Here is a 19,460-nt window from a genome sequence, read left to right on the forward strand (position 1 = left end):
ATGCAAAAGCCTGCCTATTTTGAATGGTCTAGTGGCCCCTGCAACCTCCAAAAATATCAGGACTTACTTCCCCAATAACCTGCTAACTCACCCCTGAAATACATACTTATTCACCCTATTTTGTTCATTGGACTCATTTCTCATTTGAAATGCCCATTTTTGGGGGGCCAGAAATGTGCGTCTTTAAAAGGTGATTTCTACGATACCCCACTTTTGCGCTTCGGACCTCAACTTTTCCCGTAAACGCAGAAAAACCACAATTTTCAGGAGAAACGAGACAGACATCCCCTCCCTCTGCCACCCACCCGCCCAACTGAAAGCCAGCCATTAGACATGCACAGATTGTTCTGAGGGTCTGTCTGTGATGTCATAAAGGGCCTGCTGATCAATGGGCAGCTTTCTGATTGGCTGCTGTATTTGATTGACAGATGGAAGCTGGCAGCTGATTGTCTGTATAGCCTAAAGTGCTTTACACACCTCCCTGATGGTACCACTGGCTAAGACTCCACCTCAGCTCATTGGGTAATGAAAAATTTAGAACAATTGATGGATGAAAGCAGGCAGGCCGGCCATTTTGGGACGCTCATTGGACTTGTTTAATGCAATGCACCTTTGTATTTTCACATGCATTCGCTTCATGCTGTAACCACTGTGCATAAAAATTTGGAAACATGGCATACAGTGTATCATTTGGTGTCTAAGTCATGTTTCCCATGTTTTTCCTTCCCAGATACTAGCCCGTTTGAGTGTTTGGGGCACTTTTTAGCTAAAATCATCCTACGGGGCCTAACTGCATATGCTAAAGCCTGCCTATTTTGAATGGTCTAGTGGCCCCTGCAACCTCCAAAAATATCAGGACTTACTTCCCCAATAACCTGCTAACTCACCCCTGAAATACATACTTATTCACTCTATTTTGTTAATTGGACTCATTTCTCATTTGAAATGCCCATATTTGGGCGGCCAGAAATGTGCGTCTTTAAAAGGTGATTTCTACGATACCCCACTTTTGCGCGTCGGACCTCAACTTTTCCCGTAAACGCAGAAAAACCGCATTTTTCAGGAGAAACGAGACAGACATCCCCTCCCTCTGCCACCCACCCGCCCTACTGAAAGCCAGCCATTAGACATGCACAGATAGTTCTGAGGGTCTGTCTGTGATGTCATAAAGGGCCTGCTGATCAATGGGCAGCTTTCTGATTGGCTGCTGTATTTGATTGACAGATGGAAGCTGGTAGCTGATTGGCTGTCTAGCCTAAAGTGCTTTACACACCTCCCTGATGGTACCACTGGCTAAGACTCCACCTCAGCTCATTGGGTAATGAAAAATTTAGAACAATGGATGGATGAAAGCAGGCAGGCCGGCCATTTTGGGACGCTCATTGGACTTTTTTAATGCAATGCACCTTTGTATTTTCACATGCATTCGCTTCATGCTGTAACCACTGTGCATAAAAATTTGGAAACATGGCATACAGTGTATCATTTGGTGTCTAAGTCATGTTTCCCATGTTTTTCCTTCCCAGATACTAGCCCGTTTGAGTGTTTGGGGCACTTTTTAGCTAAAATCATCCTACAGGGCCTAACTGCATATGCTAAAGCCTGCCTATTTTGAATGGTCTAGTGGCCCCTGCAACCTCCAAAAATATCAGGACTTACTTCCCCAATAGCCTGCTAACTCACCCCTGAAATACATACTTATTCACCCTATTTTGTTCATTGGACTCATTTCTCATTTGAAATGACCATTTTTGGGGGGCCAGAAATGTGCGTCTTTAAAAGGTGATTTCTACGAGACCCCACTTTTGCGCGTCGGACCTCAACTTTTCCCGTAAACGCAGAAAAACCGCAATTTTCAGGAGAAACGAGACAGACATCCCCTCCCTCTGCCACCCACCCGCCCAACTGAAAGCCAGCCATTAGACATGCACAGATAGTTCTGAGAGTCTGTCTGTGATGTCATAAAGGGCCTACTGATTAATGGGCAGCTTTCTGATTGGCTGCTGTATTTGATTGACAGATGGAAGCTGGCAGCTGATTGGCTGTCTAGCCTAAAGTGCTTTACACACCTCCCTGATGGTACCACTGGCTAAGACTCCACCTCAGCTCATTGGGTAATGAAAAATTTAGAACAATTGATGGATGAAAGTAGGCAGGCCGGCCATTTTGGGACGCTCATTGGACTTGTTTAATGCAATGCACCTTTGTATTTTCACATGCATTCGCTTCATGCTGTAACCACTGTGCATAAAAATTTGGAAACATGGCATACAGGATATCATTTGGTGTCTAAGTCATGTTTCCCATATTTTCCCTTCCCAGATACAAGCCCGTTTGAGTGTTTGGGGCACTTTTTAGCTAAAATCATCCTACAGGGCCTAACTGCATATGCTAAAGCCTGCCTATTTTGAATGGTCTAGTGGCCCCTGCAACCTCCAAAAATATTAGGATTTACTTCCCCAATAACCTGCTAACTCACCCCTGAAATACATACTTATTCACCCTATTTTGTTCATTGGACTCATTTCTCATTTGAAATGCCCATTTTTTGGGGGCCAGAAATGTGCGTCTTTAAAAGGTGATTTCTACGATACCCCACTTTTGCGCTTCGGACCTCAACTTTTCCCGTAAACGCAGAAAAACCACAATTTTCAGGAGAAACGAGACAGACATCCCCTCCCTCTGCCACCCACCCGCCCAACTGAAAGCCAGCCATTAGACATGCACAGATTGTTCTGAGGGTCTGTCTGTGATGTCATAAAGGGCCTGCTGATCAATGGGCAGCTTTCTGATTGGCTGCTGTATTTGATTGACAGATGGAAGCTGGCAGCTGATTGTCTGTATAGCCTAAAGTGCTTTACACACCTCCCTGATGGTACCACTGGCTAAGACTCCACCTCAGCTCATTGGGTAATGAAAAATTTAGAACAATTGATGGATGAAAGCAGGCAGGCCGGCCATTTTGGGACGCTCATTGGACTTGTTTAATGCAATGCACCTTTGTATTTTCACATGCATTCGCTTCATGCTGTAACCACTGTGCATAAAAATTTGGAAACATGGCATACAGTGTATCATTTGGTGTCTAAGTCATGTTTCCCATGTTTTTCCTTCCCAGATACTAGCCCGTTTGAGTGTTTGGGGCACTTTTTAGCTAAAATCATCCTACGGGGCCTAACTGCATATGCTAAAGCATGCCTATTTTGAATGGTCTAGTGGCCCCTGCAACCTCCAAAAATATCAGGACTTACTTCCCCAATAACCTGCTAACTCACCCCTGAAATACATACTTATTCACTCTATTTTGTTAATTGGACTCATTTCTCATTTGAAATGCCCATATTTGGGCGGCCAGAAATGTGCGTCTTTAAAAGGTGATTTCTACGATACCCCACTTTTGCGCGTCGGACCTCAACTTTTCCCGTAAACGCAGAAAAACCGCATTTTTCAGGAGAAACGAGACAGACATCCCCTCCCTCTGCCACCCACCCGCCCTACTGAAAGCCAGCCATTAGACATGCACAGATAGTTCTGAGGGTCTGTCTGTGATGTCATAAAGGGCCTGCTGATCAATGGGCAGCTTTCTGATTGGCTGCTGTATTTGATTGACAGATGGAAGCTGGTAGCTGATTGGCTGTCTAGCCTAAAGTGCTTTACACACCTCCCTGATGGTACCACTGGCTAAGACTCCACCTCAGCTCATTGGGTAATGAAAAATTTAGAACAATGGATGGATGAAAGCAGGCAGGCCGGCCATTTTGGGACGCTCATTGGACTTGTTTAATGCAATGCACCTTTGTATTTTCACATGCATTCGCTTCATGCTGTAACCACTGTGCATAAAAATTTGGAAACATGGCATACAGTGTATCATTTGGTGTCTAAGTCATGTTTCCCATGTTTTTCCTTCCCAGATACTAGCCCGTTTGAGTGTTTGGGGCACTTTTTAGCTAAAATCATCCTACAGGGCCTAACTGCATATGCTAAAGCCTGCCTATTTTGAATGGTCTAGTGGCCCCTGCAACCTCCAAAAATATCAGGACTTACTTCCCCAATAGCCTGCTAACTCACCCCTGAAATACATACTTATTCACCCTATTTTGTTCATTGGACTCATTTCTCATTTGAAATGACCATTTTTGGGGGGCCAGAAATGTGCGTCTTTAAAAGGTGATTTCTACGAGACCCCACTTTTGCGCGTCGGACCTCAACTTTTCCCGTAAACGCAGAAAAACCGCAATTTTCAGGAGAAACGAGACAGACATCCCCTCCCTCTGCCACCCACCCGCCCAACTGAAAGCCAGCCATTAGACATGCACAGATAGTTCTGAGAGTCTGTCTGTGATGTCATAAAGGGCCTACTGATTAATGGGCAGCTTTCTGATTGGCTGCTGTATTTGATTGACAGATGGAAGCTGGTAGCTGATTGGCTGTCTAGCCTAAAGTGCTTTACACACCTCCCTGATGGTACCACTGGCTAAGACTCCACCTCAGCTCATTGGGTAATGAAAAATTTAGAACAATGGATGGATGAAAGCAGGCAGGCCGGCCATTTTGGGACGCTCATTGGACTTGTTTAATGCAATGCACCTTTGTATTTTCACATGCATTCGCTTCATGCTGTAACCACTGTGCATAAAAATTTGGAAACATGGCATACAGTGTATCATTTGGTGTCTAAGTCATGTTTCCCATGTTTTTCCTTCCCAGATACTAGCCCGTTTGAGTGTTTGGGGCACTTTTTAGCTAAAATCATCCTACAGGGCCTAACTGCATATGCTAAAGCCTGCCTATTTTGAATGGTCTAGTGGCCCCTGCAACCTCCAAAAATATCAGGACTTACTTCCCCAATAGCCTGCTAACTCACCCCTGAAATACATACTTATTCACCCTATTTTGTTCATTGGACTCATTTCTCATTTGAAATGACCATTTTTGGGGGGCCAGAAATGTGCGTCTTTAAAAGGTGATTTCTACGAGACCCCACTTTTGCGCGTCGGACCTCAACTTTTCCCGTAAACGCAGAAAAACCGCAATTTTCAGGAGAAACGAGACAGACATCCCCTCCCTCTGCCACCCACCCGCCCAACTGAAAGCCAGCCATTAGACATGCACAGATAGTTCTGAGAGTCTGTCTGTGATGTCATAAAGGGCCTACTGATTAATGGGCAGCTTTCTGATTGGCTGCTGTATTTGATTGACAGATGGAAGCTGGCAGCTGATTGGCTGTCTAGCCTAAAGTGCTTTACACACCTCCCTGATGGTACCACTGGCTAAGACTCCACCTCAGCTCATTGGGTAATGAAAAATTTAGAACAATTGATGGATGAAAGCAGGCAGGCCGGCCATTTTGGGACGCTCATTGGACTTGTTTAATGCAATGCACCTTTGTATTTTCACATGCATTCGCTTCATGCTGTAACCACTGTGCATAAAAATTTGGAAACATGGCATACAGTGTATCATTTGGTGTCTAAGTCATGTTTCCCATATTTTCCCTTCCCAGATACAAGCCCGTTTGAGTGTTTGGGGCACTTTTTAGCTAAAATCATCCTACAGGGCCTAACTGCATATGCTAAAGCCTGCCTATTTTGAATGGTCTAGTGGCCCCTGCAACCTCCAAAAATATCAGGATTTACTTCCCCAATAGCCTGCTAACTCACCCCTGAAATACATACTTATTCACCCTATTTTGTTAATTGGACTCATTTCTCATTTGAAATGCCCATTTTTAGGGGGCCAGAAATGTGCGTCTTTAAAAGGTGATTTCTACGAGACCCCACTTTTGCGCGTCGGACCTCAACTTTTCCCGTAAACGCAGAAAAACCGCAATTTTCAGGAGAAACGAGACAGACATCCCCTCCCTCTGCCACCCACCCGCCCAACTGACAGCCAGCCATTAGACATGCACAGATAGTTCTGAGGGTCTGTCTGTGATGTCATAAAGGGCCTGCTGATCAATAGGCAGCTTTCTGATTGGCTGCTGTATTTGATTGACAGATGGAAGCTGGCAGCTGATTGGCTGTCTAGCCTAAAGTGCTTTACACACCTCCCTGATGGTACCACTGGCTAAGACTCCACCTCAGCTCATTGGGTAATGAAAAATTTAGAACAATTGATGGATGAAAGCAGGCAGGCCGGCCATTTTGGGACGCTCATTGGACTTGTTTAATGCAATGCACCTTTGTATTTTCACATGCATTCGCTTCATGCTGTAACCACTGTGCATAAAAATTTGGAAACATGGCATACAGTGTATCATTTGGTGTCTAAGTCATGTTTCCCATGTTTTTCCTTCCCAGATACTAGCCCGTTTGAGTGTTTGGGGCACTTTTTAGCTAAAATCATCCTACAGGGCCTAACTGCATATGCTAAAGCCTGCCTATTTTGAATGGTCTAGTGGCCCCTGCAACCTCCAAAAATATCAGGACTTACTTCCCCAATAGCCTGCTAACTCACCCCTGAAATACATACTTATTCACCCTATTTTGTTCATTGGACTCATTTCTCATTTGAAATGACCATTTTTGGGGGGCCAGAAATGTGCGTCTTTAAAAGGTGATTTCTACGAGACCCCACTTTTGCGCGTCGGACCTCAACTTTTCCCGTAAACGCAGAAAAACCGCAATTTTCAGGAGAAACGAGACAGACATCCCCTCCCTCTGCCACCCACCCGCCCAACTGAAAGCCAGCCATTAGACATGCACAGATAGTTCTGAGAGTCTGTCTGTGATGTCATAAAGGGCCTACTGATTAATGGGCAGCTTTCTGATTGGCTGCTGTATTTGATTGACAGATGGAAGCTGGCAGCTGATTGGCTGTCTAGCCTAAAGTGCTTTACACACCTCCCTGATGGTACCACTGGCTAAGACTCCACCTCAGCTCATTGGGTAATGAAAAATTTAGAACAATTGATGGATGAAAGCAGGCAGGCCGGCCATTTTGGGACGCTCATTGGACTTGTTTAATGCAATGCACCTTTGTATTTTCACATGCATTCGCTTCATGCTGTAACCACTGTGCATAAAAATTTGGAAACATGGCATACAGTGTATCATTTGGTGTCTAAGTCATGTTTCCCATATTTTCCCTTCCCAGATACAAGCCCGTTTGAGTGTTTGGGGCACTTTTTAGCTAAAATCATCCTACAGGGCCTAACTGCATATGCTAAAGCCTGCCTATTTTGAATGGTCTAGTGGCCCCTGCAACCTCCAAAAATATCAGGATTTACTTCCCCAATAGCCTGCTAACTCACCCCTGAAATACATACTTATTCACCCTATTTTGTTAATTGGACTCATTTCTCATTTGAAATGCCCATTTTTTGGGGGCCAGAAATGTGCGTCTTTAAAAGGTGATTTCTACGAGACCCCACTTTTGCGCGTCGGACCTCAACTTTTCCCGTAAACGCAGAAAAACCGCAATTTTCAGGAGAAACGAGACAGACATCCCCTCCCTCTGCCACCCACCCGCCCAACTGACAGCCAGCCATTAGACATGCACAGATAGTTCTGAGGGTCTGTCTGTGATGTCATAAAGGGCCTGCTGATCAATAGGCAGCTTTCTGATTGGCTGCTGTATTTGATTGACAGATGGAAGCTGGCAGCTGATTGGCTGTCTAGCCTAAAGTGCTTTACACACCTCCCTGATGGTACCACTGGCTAAGACTCCACCTCAGCTCATTGGGTAATGAAAAATTTAGAACAATTGATGGATGAAAGCAGGCAGGCCGGCCATTTTGGGACGCTCATTGGACTTGTTTAATGCAATGCACCTTTGTATTTTCACATGCATTCGCTTCAAGCTGTAACCACTGTGCATAAAAATTTGGAAACATGGCATACAGGGTATCATTTGGTGTCTAAGTCATGTTTCCCATATTTTCCCTTCCCAGATACAAGCCCGTTTGAGTGTTTGGGGCACTTTTTAGCTAAAATCATCCTACAGGGCCTAACTGCATATGCTAAAGCCTGCCTATTTTGAATGGTGTAGTGGCCCCTGCAACCTCCAAAAATATCAGGACTTACTTCCCCAATAACCTGCTAACTCACCCCTGAAATACATACTTATTCACCCTATTTTGTTCATTGGACTCATTTCTCATTTGAAATGCCCATTTTTGGGGGGCCAGAAATGTGCGTCTTTAAAAGGTGATTTCTACGATACCCCACTTTTGCGCGTCGGACCTCAACTTTTCCCGTAAACGCAGAAAAACCACAATTTTCAGGAGAAACGAGACAGACATCCCCTCCCTCTGCCACCCACCCGCCCAACTGAAAGCCAGCCATTAGACATGCACAGATAGTTCTGAGGGTCTGTCTGTGATGTCATAAAGGGCCTGCTGATCAATGGGCAGCTTTCTGATTGGCTGCTGTATTTGATTGACAGATGGAAGCTGGCAGCTGATTGGCTGTATAGCCTAAAGTGCTTTACACACCTCCCTGATGGTACCACTGGCTAAGACTCCACCTCAGCTCATTGGGTAATGAAAAATTTAGAACAATTGATGGATGAAAGCAGGGAGGCCGGCCATTTTGGGACGCTCATTGGACTTGTTTAATGCAATGCACCTTTGTATTTTCACATGCATTCGCTTCATGCTGTAACCACTGTGCATAAAAATTTGGTAACATGGCATACAGTGTATCATTTGGTGTCTAAGTCATGTTTCCCATGTTTTTCCTTCCCAGATACTAGCCCGTTTGAATGTTTGGGGGCACTTTTTAGCTAAAATCATCCTACGGGGCCTAACTGCATATGCTAAAGCCTGCCTATTTTGAATGGTCTAGTGGCCCCTGCAACCTCCACAAATATCAGGACTTACTTCCCCAATAACCTGCTAACTCACCCCTGAAATACATACTTATTCACCCTATTTTGTTCATTGGACTCATTTTTCATTTGAAATGCCTATTTTTGGGGGGCCAGAAATGTGCGTCTTTAAAAGGTGATTTCTACGATATCCCACTTTTGCGCGTCGGACCTCAAATTTTCCCGTAAACGCAGAAAAAACACAATTTTCAGGAGAAACGAGACAGACATCCCCTCCCTCTGCCACCCACCCGCCCAACTGAAAGCCAGCAATTAGACATGCACAGATAGTTCTGAGGGTCTGTCTGTGATGTCATAAAGGGCCTGCTGATCAATGGGCAGCTTTCTGATTGGCTGCTGTATTTGATTGACAGATGGAAGCTGGCAGCTGATTGGCTGTCTAGCCTAAAGTGCTTTACACACCTCCCTAATGGTACCACTGGCTAAGACTCCACCTCAGCTCATTGGTTAATGAAAAATTTAGAACAATTGATGGATGAAAGCAGGCAGGCCGGCCATTTTGGGACGCTCATTGGACTTGTTTAATGCAATGCACCTTTGTATTTTCACATGCATTCGCTTCATGCTGTAACCACTGTGCATAAAAATTTGGAAACATGGCATACAGTGTATCATTTGGTGTCTAAGTCATGTTTCCCATGTTTTTCCTTCCCAGATACTAGCCCGTTTGAGTGTTTGGGACACTTTTTAGCTAAAATCATCATACGGGGCTTAACTGCATATGCTAAAGCCTGCCTATTTTGAATGGTCTAGTGGCCCCTACAACCTCCAAAAATATCAGGATTTACTTCCCCAATAACCTGCTAACTCACCCCTGAAATACATACTTATTCACCCTATTTTGTTCATTGGACTCATTTCTCATTTGAAATGCCTATTTTTGGGGGGGCAAGAATTGTGCGTCTTTAAAAGGTGATTTCTACGATACCCCACTTTTGCGCGTCGGACCTCAACTTTTCCCGTAAACGCAGAAAAACCGCAATTTTCAGGAGAAACTAGACAGACATCCCCTCCCTCTGCCACCCACCCGCCCAACTGAAAGCCAGCCATTAGACATGCACAGATAGTTCTGAGGGTCTGTCTGTAAAGTCATAAAGGGCCTGCTGATCAATGGGCAGCTTTCTGATTGGCTGCTGTATTTAATTGACAGATGGAAGCTGGCAGCTGATTGGCTGTCTAGCATAAAGTGCTTTACACACCTCCCTGATGGTACCACTGGCTAAAACTCCACCTCAGCTCATTGGGTAATGAAAAATTTAGAACAATTGATGGATGAAAGCAGGCAGGCCGGCCATTTTGGGACGCTCATTGGACTTGTTTAATGCAATGCACCTTTGTATTTTCACATGCATTCGCTTCATGCTGTAACCACTGTGCATAAAAATTTGGAAACATGGCATACAGTGTATCATTTGGTGTCTAAGTCATGTTTCCCATATTTTCCCTTCCCAGATACAAGCCCGTTTGAGTGTTTGGGGCACTTTTTAGCTAAAATCATCCTACAGGGCCTAATTGCATATGCTAAAGCCTGCCTATTTTGAATGGTCTAGTGGCCCCTGCAACCTCCAAAAATATCAGGATTTACTTCCCCAATAGCCTGCTAACTCACCCCTGAAATACATACTTATTCACCCTATTTTGTTAATTGGATTCATTTCTCATTTGAAATGCCCATTTTTTGGGGGCCAGAAATGAGCGTCTTTAAAAGGTGATTTCTACGAGACCCCACTTTTGCGCGTCGGACCTCAACTTTTCCCGTAAACGCAGAAAAACCGCAATTTTCAGGAGAAACGAGACAGACATCCCCTCCCTCTGCCACCCACCCGCTCAACTGACAGCCAGCCATTAGACATGCACAGATAGTTCTGAGGGTCTGTCTGTGATGTCATAAAGGGCCTGCTGATCAATGGGCAGCTTTCTGATTGGCTGCTGTATTTGATTGACAGATGGAAGCTGGCAGCTGATTGGCTGTCTAGCCTAAAGTGCTTTACACACCTCCCTGATGGTACCACTGGCTAAGACTCCACCTCAGCTCATTGGGTAATGAAAAATTTAGAACAATTGATGGATGAAAGCAGGCAGGCCGGCCATTTTGGGACGCTCAGTGGACTTGTTTAATGCAATGCACCTTTGTATATTCACATGCATTCGCTTCATGCTGTAACCACTGTGCATAAAAATTTGGAAACATGGCATACAGTGTATCATTTGGTGTCTAAGTCATGTTTCCCATAATTTCCCTTCCCAGATACAAGCACTTTTGAGTGTTTGGGGCACTTTTTAGCTAAAATCATCCTACAGGGCCTAACTGCATATGCTAAAGCCTGCCTATTTTGAATGGTGTAGTGGCCCCTGCAACCTCCAAAAATATCAGGACTTACTTCCCCAATAACCTGCTAACTCACCCCTGAAATACATACTTATTCACCCTATTTTGTTCATTGGACTCATTTCTCATTTGAAATGCCCATTTTTGGGGGGCCAGAAATGTGCGTCTTTAAAAGGTGATTTCTACGATACCCCACTTTTGCGCGTCGGACCTCAACTTTTCCCGTAAACGCAGAAAAACCACAATTTTCAGGAGAAACGAGACAGACATCCCCTCCCTCTGCCACCCACCCGCCCAACTGAAAGCCAGCAATTAGACATGCACAGATAGTTCTGAGGGTCTGTCTGTGATGTCATAAAGGGCCTGCTGATCAATGGGCAGCTTTCTGATTGGCTGCTGTATTTGATTGACAGATGGAAGCTGGCAGCTGATTGGCTGTCTAGCCTAAAGTGCTTTACACACCTCCCTGATGGTACCACTGGCTAAGACTCCACCTCAGCTCATTGGGTAATGAAAAATTTAGAACAATTGATGGATGAAAGCAGGCAGGCCGGCCATTTTGGGACGCTCATTGGACTTGTTTAATGCAATGCACCTTTGAATTTTCACATGCATTCGCTTCATGCTGTAACCACTGTGCATAAAAAATTTGGAAACATGGCATACAGTGTATCATTTGGTGTCTAAGTCATGTTTCCCATGTTTTTCCTTCCCAGATACTAGCCCGTTTGAGTGTTTGGGGCACTTTTTAGCTAAAATCATCATACGGGGCTTAACTGCATATGCTAAAGCCTGCCTATTTTGAATGGTCTAGTGGCCCCTACAACCTCCAAAAATATCAGGATTTACTTCCCCAATAACCTGCTAACTCACCCCTGAAATACATACTTATTCACCCTATTTTGTTAATTGGACTCATTTCTCATTTGAAATGCCCATTTTTGGGGGGCAAGAATTGTGCGTCTTTAAAAGGTGATTTCAGTCACTCGATATCCTATTTAAAGGTGAAGAAATATTACAGATCAATTCTATTAATTGAACACCCACGACGTAGTATGGGCAGAAATAAAAAGGTGAGCGGCGATAAAGAAATGGCTACACCCTCATCCACCCCGTCCAAAACAGACATGAGACACTTTCTCAAACCCACAGAAGTTCCGCCCCACAATGAGGACTCTAATTCCCAAGGCGCTCCCGTGCAAGAACCTCCTTCTTCACAAACCTCACCTCCAACTCCTCTACATACTCAAGGCTGCGAGGGAGGAGATCTATCACAAATAATACAAATGCTACGTACTATGCCTACCCGCCAAGACTTTGACTCCCTGGACCGTAGCTTGCGGGACACCATACGTTCAGAGATGGCAGAGATCAGAGCCGACTTCGCCCAATTAGGAGACAGGATGTCTAAATGCGAAGACAAACAAGACACCATGGCCCAGGCATATAATGATCTACGCGAGACAGCAGTCCAACAGACTGACATGATCAACGCCCTCTCCCAAAGATTAGAAGATCTGGACAATCGTGGGAGACGTAACAATCTAAGAATCAGAGGGGTGTCAGAAGACGTACCAACGAATAACCTAACAGACTACCTCACCAGGATTTTCAATGAGATCCTAGGGAAAGATCCTAACTCAACAATCACCTTTGATAGAGCTCACAGAGCACTCCGCCCACGCAGTTCCTCATCCGATCAACCCAGGGACATTATTTGTCGCCTTCACTACTTTACCCAAAAAGAAGAAATACTCCGCAAAACGCGTACTCAAGACCTAATTGAAATTGATGGGCAAAAACTGCAAATCTTCCAGGACCTGTCCTGGTCGACACTGCAACAAAGAAGAGCACTTAGACCTCTCACCACTGAATTACGCCGTCTAGAACTAAAATACAAATGGGGCTTCCCTTTCAGTCTCCAGGTGATACACAAGGGTAAAGTACTTACCCTTAAAGATCCTTCTGATCTCCAACCCTTCTGCAGCGCTTTGGGTTTTGAACCTCCTCAACTTCCTGACTGGCCGGAACACTCGATAAGCATACCTTCACCACTCCGACTTGACAAGGACGGCTGGACAGTCGTCGAACATCAAAGAAGAAGCCCTAACCGTCGGCGCCATACAACGAACAGCAGAGTCACCTGAGTTCGGCCATAAAACCTGGTGGCTTCCCACTGCCTACACGGAACTGTAATTAAACTCACCTGCAGTTCCCACATAAATTCTACGAACTTTCAGGGACATTATTATCATTTTTACAGTTATTGGAGTTTATGATGCCCAACTTCCATTGGATAGAACTACCTCCGCCCCTCATCTGGCCACTACTCTTCTTGAGTTGTAATCTGTGTTGTGAGTATATCTTAAACTTATCTATACCACCTCCTCGCCTACTGAACGTATATTTATATATGAGTGACCCTTTACTTACTAAGGCCCTTATTCTGATTGATGCGGACTTTACCGCGTTCTTACGGATAGCGTCTTTACGGCGTCTGCGCATGCGTGGAGAACGCTACGCGCATGTGCCACGCCTTGACTCGGTACCAGTTCGGACAAAGCCCGTCCAAAACTGGTCCCCGCAATCAGTCGGGAAATAGGGGCGTATTATGGGCGTCATGCGGAATGACACATGGGCGTAGTTTCAAAGTGGGCAAAACGGGGCGGAAACATGGGCGGACACGGGGGAGTACACTTATGTTGGGGGGCGTACATTCGGAAACCACTCCGAATGCACGCGAGCAAAAAGGGCTGAAATGTGCGGTGTCCACAAGTGTACTATTGCTTTGCGGACACCACTCGTTCATGCGGTAGGCGAACGTACGCCTAATGACTACAACCATTAACACCTGAACCCAATACAATCTACTCCTTTACTCATTACTCACTAATAGGACGCTTGTCAGTGCTTTAATTGAAACCATTGCACTTCAATTGCTGTAAGGGTTAATGTGTGCAATGCATGTGTTAGGCATGCTTGTAAGGATATATTGGAATCTAATTGATTCCATTTCCAAATAAGCAGTTTTTTATGAGGATAGGTAATTGAATAAGTGGGTCATGTGATGTCTTGCAGAAGATACTTCATAGTGGGTTGTTTGGCGTAAATACTCCGCTTACGTGCGGTAGCACCGCTTGGCTCCCGGTCGGATGCGGTATTCCCGAGCATACTCTGTAATACTCTGTAATACCGTGCCGAATCGGAGTGTTTCTCCCGCACACGCATGGTTTGTATGTCGTCCGTAAACACGCCCTGTTCTTAAAGAGTGAGTCCGTCCGAATGCGGAGGACACGTGGGCGTTTCTACGGACGATGGCCGCACGCGGCAAAACACCGTGGCGTGCGGACCGCTCCGTAAGAATGCGGGAATTTCCGCACAGATCAGAATAAGGGCCTAAGTTACTATTTAAAAAATGTGTTATTATATAAGTTAAATACTAGGCCACAAACCAACCCCTCCTCCTCAAATTTAGATATAAAAAAAAAAAAAAAAGCAGAGGAAGGATAAATGTTTAACCATCCCATAGGTGGCCTAGTCAGTTCACTGTTCAATGTTTTGTGACTTTCTTTTTATCTACAATCGATTGGATGGCTGTGGACTACAACCCCCCCGATGCCCCCTGTGCCGCACTTGTCTGTCCTTGCAACTGGCTGCAGCTTCTGCACCAGTGAAAGCAAGGAGCGGTCTGACCTCGTACTTGTTAATTATTTTCAGATTTTGCAAATGTTACAGTTAATGCCTCTGTATTTAACCTCTACCAAATACCCCTCTGTTCCTCTTCCCTTCTTCCCCCTCCCACGCCCGGGCTCACCATTAAGTCCTGATGACTAGTACAAGACGAACAACCCTTAAGGTTGTTTCCATCAACGCAAAGGGTTTAAATATCCCTGAAAAAAGGTCCAGAGCTTTACGAGAACTTTACGCCCTCAGAGCGGATGTAGCCTTCATCCAAGAGACCCACTTTCTGGCAGATAAAGCCCCCTCACTAAAAGACCCTAACTTCCCTGTTGCTTTCTTCAGCAACAATACATGCAGTAAAACACTTGGGGTTGCGATGTTATTTTCCCGCCGCCTACCCTTCAAGTCCCTAGAGCCCCACGCAATTGAAGGAGGGAGAGCTTTATTAGTAAAAGGCGTTCTACATGGCCAACAATATACCTTTGTCAGTCTCTACGTACCTAATATCAATCAGCCCTCTTTCCTTCAGAAAGTACTTGAACGTATTGAAGCCCTGACAGAAGGGATTCTTATACTGGGGGGTGACTTTAACTGGACACTTCAGCCTGACATGGATTCTTCCACACTGTCACGACACTTCACTAAGAAGGTCTACCGTAGGGTTAGACACACTATACACGAACATCAGCTGTCCGATACGTGGCGCCTTCAACATCCCTCTGAACGTGATTACACTTTCTTCTCAAACCCCCATAATTCATACTCTAGAATAGACTATTTCCTTCTCCCACACAGATTTCTCCACCTAATAGACCAAACCTCCATTGAACCAACAACCTGGTCTGACCACGCACCGATCACGCTAACACTATATACAGATGTTGCTCTATCCAGACCCTGCTCGTGGCGTCTGAACGAGAGCCTCCTTTCCAATGACTGTTGCAGACCGCAAATCATTCAGACTCTCACTGACTATTTTGAGCTCAACGACTCCCCTGAAGTATCCAAGGTAACAGTCTGGGAAGCTCATAAATGTGTGTTAAGAGGGAAATTGATGCAACTAGGTTCCCACATCAAGAAACAAAAAGAAGAACGTAAGACACAACTACTACTACAGATCAGGTCGTTAGAATTAACACATAAAGCATCCCTATCAGATACGGATAGACGGGCCCTGATATCGGCACGGACGGAACTAAACTCCCTATTAAATGAGAGAGTTAAGCGAGATTTTAAGCTCTGCAGAAATCGCTACTTCCAATGGGGAAACAAACCAGGCAAATTACTTGCTCGAGCCTTAAGAGCTCAGAGAGCAGTAGCCTTTATCGACGTAATGAAAGACGACAAGGGAAAAGATTGCAAAACAACTCCAGACATAGCGTCTGCATTTCAATCATATTACTCTAAATTATACAATCTCTCTCCCTCAGATTCCCCACTGGGGGTAAGCGATTTACAGACGAAAATAGCCAAATATTTAAAAGATATAAACTTCCCTACCATAACAGAAGCCGACAGGGACTGGCTGGACAGCCCATTTACCTTAAAAGAGCTAGAAGACGCTCTGAAAACCACTCCGACAGGCAAAAGCCCGGGCCCTGATGGATATACAATTTTGTACTATAAAACGTTTAATTCCATCCTCCTGCCCAAGATGCTTGCTGCCTTCAATTCTATTTCTGACTCTATGCGGTTCTCCCCACAGTCCCTGGAAGCTCATGTCACGGTAATACACAAGGAAGGTAAAGACCCGACTCTATGTTCTAGTTACAGACCGATCTCCCTCCTAAATACAGACATCAAACTATTTGCTAAACTTATAGCAAACAGACTTAAAACACTCCTTCCGACATTAATCCATTCTGACCAGGTGGGCTTTGTCCCAGGCCGTGAGGCTAGGGACAACACCACTAAAGTGATAGACCTGATCCACCTAGCCTCAAACACCCATAACCCATCCATAATAATCACAACCGACGCAGAGAAAGCGTTCGATAGAGTTAACTGGCTATTCATGAGGGGAGTGTTAACACACATGGGGTTGGGTGCTACTTCTTTGAGTAGAATCCTAACACTGTACTCCACACCTACGGCTCGTATCAAAGTGAATGGCACCCTCTCAGACCCAGTTAGGATCTCTAACGGAACCCGCCAAGGTTGCCCCCTATCCCCCCTCATCTTTGTCTTGTGCATGGAGGCCCTGGCCAGGGCAATCCGAACAAACCCAGATATCACAGGTCTGGCCATCGATGGCCAGGAATACAAATTAGCTTTATTTGCAGATGACCTGTTGATTGCTTTGACCAATCCCTCCATCTCAATCCCCAACCTCATCTCTGAATTTCATATATTCGGGGCTCTATCGCACTTCAAAATCAATTTCTCCAAATCCACTGCCCTTAACCTCACCGCCCCCACCACTATGGTAGAAAACTGGAAAAGCACCTTCCCCTTTGCATGGCACCCCTCAAAAATTAAATATTTGGGTGTTTGGATAAATAGAGACTTATCTCAGCTATATTCAGATAACTTCTTACCACTCCTGACCAAACTTAAAAATGAACTTCGGGACTGGCGCAAAGGCACATTTTCCTGGCTGGGAAGAACAAGTATCATTAAAATGAATGTACTCCCCAGGATTCTCTATCTATTCCAAACCATCCCCATTCATATACCTAAAGTATGGTTCCGTAAAATTCAGCGACTGATTCGGGAGTTTGTATGGGGCTCTAGCAACCCCCGCTTTCGACATGACATATTATTTCGCCGCAGAAACTTAGGGGGCCTACAACTACCCCACATACCCTCATACTACGAGGCGGTCACGCTGACGAGAATCATGGAATGGACTAGACAAGCACCTGATAAACAATGGGTGATACTCGAGAGCCATGGGATGCCATCCCGACTCGGACTGGCGGCTTGGCTTCAGACACCACCCTCAACAACTCACCCCACAGTAGGCCCTACGCTTTCGATGTGGAGATTGCTCCGGAGAAGACCATGTGTCTCTTCCCCGATCTCTCCATTGACCCCGCTACTGAACAATCCTGACTTCCCTCCCGGAATGAATCCTTTGACCTACCGTCATTGGTCTCAGGCGGGGGAACTGCGCATTGGCCGGTTGGTATCTCATTCTGAGATGACACCTTTCCCCGAAATCAGCAAGACTTGGAACCTGCCCCCATCGGAGATCTGGAGGTACATACCTATCAAACACCTACTCTCCAGACAACCATACAAGACAGCAGCACACAGACCACTCACCTCATTCGAGGCTCTCTGCCTGGCCGTTTCCCCTCCCCAGCACTTCTTATCGACAGGGTACAAACTTCTAATAGGAGACACTTTCGCCACATTACCACGGTTTACCTCTGATTGGGAAAAGGATCTAGATATCTGTCTAGAACCAAAGGATTGGAGTAAGATCTTCCAGGTCACGCTATCTTGCTCACCCAGTTACTCAGTGATAGAGACCCAATATAAAATTTTATCCAGGTGGTACAGATGCCCCACGGTACTAGCAAAAATGTTCCCGGGAGTCGCGGCGACATGTTGGAGGTGCAATGCAGCCCCAGGCTCCCCGCTACACATATGGTGGGAATGTTCCGCCATAAGGCCATTTTGGAATTCGGTGATCTCTATCACTAAAGAAATTATGGGATCAGATATTAGTACTGAGCCCACATTCTGGCTGCTGAACAAAATTGATGGCCCCATCGCAACATATAAAAAGTCTTTACTCAAACACCTAAATAGTGCAGCTAAGGCTGTCATCCCGGTACACTGGAGGTCTACCTCCCCTCCAACCATAGCGGAATGGTTTAACCGCCTCGAGTTTTATATGTCAATGGACGACATAGCCCTGTCCGACACTTCTAACTCTAAAACATTCCAGACAATATGGGCCCCCTGGCTCTTTTTCAAAGACACCCTTTCCTACCAAAGTTACACTAGAAATTAATCATACAATATCAACTAAACTATCAACATATGAACGCCCCCCCCGGGCAACCCCCGTTCCCATCTCCCCCACCCCCATGCTCCCTGTTATCACACCTTCGTACTCATCTGTCCCCCTCTGTTGCTTCCCCTGACTGGTCTGGCGACTTGTTCTAGACCCATATCTTGCACAGTTGAGATTAGATGTTGAATATGTCTTTTATTATTTACAGGTTAGTGCACTTATAACTAACAAAATTTCAATTACTATGTCTAGTAAAAATTCTGTTAAGAATGCCCATATGCAAACCCCGACTGTGTCGGTGGATGAGTAACCTATGGCTATTGTTTTGTTTTTTGTACGTACAATACTTTCAATAAAAACTTTAATGCAAAAAAAAAAAAAAGGTGATTTCTACGATACCCCACTTTTGCGCGTCGGACCTCAACTTTTCCCGTAAACGCAGAAAAACCGCAATTTTCAGGAGAAACGAGACAGACATCCCCTCCCTCTGCCACCCACCCGCCCAACTGAAAGCCAGCCATTAGACATGCACAGATAGTTCTGAGGGTCTGTGTGTTATGTCTTAAAGGGCCTGCTGATCAATGGGCAGCTTTCTGATTGGCTGCTGTATTTAATTGACAGATGGAAGCTGGCAGCTGATTGGCTGTCTAG

This window comes from Crinia signifera, chromosome 6, assembly GCF_055691185.1.
Source record: "Crinia signifera chromosome 6, ASM5569118v1, whole genome shotgun sequence".
Classification (NCBI taxonomy): Eukaryota; Metazoa; Chordata; class Amphibia; order Anura; family Myobatrachidae; genus Crinia; species Crinia signifera.